Source organism: Arachis hypogaea, chromosome 4, assembly GCF_003086295.3.
Source record: "Arachis hypogaea cultivar Tifrunner chromosome 4, arahy.Tifrunner.gnm2.J5K5, whole genome shotgun sequence".
NCBI lineage: Eukaryota > Viridiplantae > Streptophyta > Magnoliopsida > Fabales > Fabaceae > Arachis > Arachis hypogaea.
Genome location: NC_092039.1, coordinates 108,024,380 through 108,028,021, shown reverse-complemented (window position 1 = coordinate 108,028,021; position 3,642 = coordinate 108,024,380).

Genomic DNA, 3,642 nt, shown 5'->3' with positions numbered 1-3,642 from the left:
AATCATTGTTGATAATAAGTTGACAGATAATATGTTAGTACCCTATACTTTTCCAATAATGATTAAAACTTCGTCTATAACGATCATATACTCTTTCCACATTCACTAATAATTCGGTAACCGCACACAGTAAAAATGGTCACTAACCCAAAATCAAGTCTATATATTAAAAAGACAAAAGAAGAGTTATGGCTACACACAAAAAATACTCTCTTCGTTATGCTTAAGATATACTTAGATATACAGATGTTTAATTTGAGCGTCAAAATTTTTTTTGCAAGTAATACGCGAAATCCATGTTTTTAGAAGGCCGTTGTATAACTCAACTAAAAACAAAGGACATTATTCTTGCTCTTGGCGGACTTTATTTTGTTTTAATTTTTTTAAATAATTTTTTGTTTTTATTAAATGTACTCTGATAGTTAATTCTTTTAAAAAATAAAACCAATTCAATAACTTTATAAAGACAACCTTTAATATAAACAAATAAGATACAAAATTTTGTCAGCAACTCCTAATTGTTAGGTATTATAACTAAATTGGTGCTAAATTTTTAAAAATTTTTGTTGGCAGAAATAATACAATTGAAACAAAATAAAAATTTTTAGACAAAATTAAAACAAAATAAAATTTAAAACTTTTAACAATTTTCAAAAATAAAATTAACTTTTTTTCTTTTACTTCTTTTTTTTTATCCTTTCTTTAATTTTACATTTTATTTTTCTTTTAACCGTGAGAAAATAAATGTGGTTTACCCTTAAGTCAGCGTGGATTTTATATATCCTTCTTGCTTCTTCCTTACATAATTATTATTAATTAACCATTTCAATTTCAATGATAACAAGTTGACAACACAGTAGTGTTAGTGTATATGGTGTGGTGAAAAAACGCAAAAGGGCCCAGTTGAACCAGATCCCACTTATTGCAAATAATCATATTTCATTGCATTATTGCCTTCATTTCCCTTTCAATATGACTATATCCATATGCTTTGTCAATAATTATATTTTGTTAATTTTGAACCACTAAAATTTTTAATATATGGCACACAAATAATGGGAATGAATCTTTTGTATGTTAAACCCTAAACCTTAAAATTAGTTCAATCTGATGTGTGCAACGTTAGATTACTACTAAACAATATATCATAAGATGTTGCTCCAAATAACTTAATAAACAAATAATAATAATAATAATAATAATAATAAGAAGTAAATGGAAAGTGACGACAAAATATTATTCAACAAATCTTTGATTTTTAAGCTTTAATTTCACGGTGAAGCCATTGCTTTCACCTTTCAATTTCCACAGGTGGCATTTGCATTGGCGACTTCAATTATTAATAACTAATAAGGATTGTTTTGGTCAAATTTGAATTACATCAAGCAAACTCAGAACAGAACTCTAAGCTGGAATTTTCTGTAAATTAGCAACGCCATCGTCCCTAGTCTAAAAAAGTACACATTTTCTATCCCTCAAACAAATTAAAATAAGTGAAACGAATTTTGTTGTACTAGTTGCATTGAGACTATGGTCTCCAATTTAAGCACGTTTAATAAAAGGAATATTCTCAAATTGTAATTAGATATTCCAATTTAATTTTTATTCACTGGTTGTTGTTCTACTTGTTCTGGGGTCCATCGGATTATTGATTTAGATAGATCATGAACATGAGCATCAATGGCGGCTGTTTAATTACTATGATCAATTTTGTACAGCTAATAACAGCTAACGGTCTTACCAAAATGAGATAGAAGCGTTTGACAAATAATCTTAATACATTGTATCTCATTCGAATTATTTTTATGGGCTTCTTAATAATTAGGTGCAAGGAAATTCGGAAAAACAAATGTGTATTAGCAAAAATATTACCTCATTTAATTTTCGTTTGGAAATTTTCAGTTCTCTAACAAAAATGAGAGAAAAACAACTTTATCTGAATAGAAACGAACACGATTAACGTTAGAAAATAACAAAGCAAAAAACGAATGAAAAAGAACAAAGTGTGAATTTACCTATAAAAGAAAATAACAAGAAACAACAAAGGGTGAATGGGAGGTTGCTAAGTAGGGATGAATGTTTTTAATGTTAGAACATTTTTAAGACTAATTTATAATTGAGTGAAAATTTAGGGGATCATCAGCTTGAGTAACACTAAAATTTTAGAGACCATTTTAACCTCTTATGCATTCTTAATTACTAGTGTTCGCTGTATTTATTTTAATTTTCTGATTTTGGTGGCATAGATAATTATCAATTATTTGAAAATAAATAATTTTGATAAAACCACCTTCAGCCACTTCTTGCTCTATCCATGAACCTTCTTCTTTGGCTATGTTTTTATCTTTTTGTCATTGTTAATGATTTTTATCAACAGATAGTTATTCATGATTAAGAGAAGGAAAATTTTTGAATTGGCCTCCTTTTAATTTTGCTTTTAATTTTAAGTTCAGTTAAAATACATTGAGTAGAAAATAGGCCAGGGTTTGAAACCTTACTTTAGCATTTATTGGTTTTTTTCTTCAAAAAATCAAACAGCGATGTGACAGAGGAAAGAGAGAATAGAAGTAGTGACTGAATCAAACATGCAATTATACCTTCAATCTTCTCTTTCAACCATTTTCATCTTACCTCTTGAATCTGAACCGTGTATTTTTGCTTTGACTTTAAATCAGATTCTTGAGCTTTGATTCACAACAGAGCACTATTATCTTTACTTTCTTCATTTTTTTTAGATCGATGCTTGTAATACAAGTGATTTCTTCAACACTCCTTGATGAAGCACAATTGTAAAAATACTTTTTATGATTTGCCCTTCTGATTTAATTTTGCCTTTATGCTATAGTCTCTTTGACCTTTTCTTCTTACTTGAAATTGGAAACCTCCTTTTTTATCTTTGATTTTTCCTAGCTTCATAATTTTTTTTCTTTCTTCAGAGAGTTCACGTGTTGTGATGTGAAAAAAAAGGAGAAGAGAGAGAAGAGAGAGTTTCGGTTTCGGTGGCCTGAAGTGAATTGGTTCATACGAAATTCAATTTCTTTAGTTAGTATCAAGAGAATGGGATTGGATATGGACTACCGTTTTGAGCTTGTAATAAACTTGGGCCAATTGCTTTCTTTCTTTCAGATTGCTTGCTTTCATTTTCACTCATTCTTTGAATTGAACATATGATACGAGTGCTTTGTTTGAATCAATATTGGGCTTCATTAGTTTGTTAGGCTTAGTGTGATTAATTTATTTTTTTCACACTAATCAAAACAAATCACACAAATAATTGGCTAATAATCCAATAATTTTTAGTCATCATCTTAATAATATTTTAGTTCTCAACATCAACAATCACATTTAGTGCATTTAAGATTTGATTATTAGAGAGAGAGTTTAAGATTTGGTTATTAGAGAGAGAGAGAGAGAGAGAGAGAGAGAGAGAGAGAGAGAGAGAGAGAGAGAGAGAGAGAGAGAGAGAGAGAGAGAGAGAGAGACTGGGTGGGGTTGGATTAGGGTTTCACAACCACGTTCGAAGGATCCTAAAGTTTGGAATTGTGAAGAATACCATCACTTGAAAAATGAATCTTTCTCCATTTTTGTTGACAATTTACCGGAAGATATTTTGAAGAGAAAATTATATCAGTTGTTCAACTA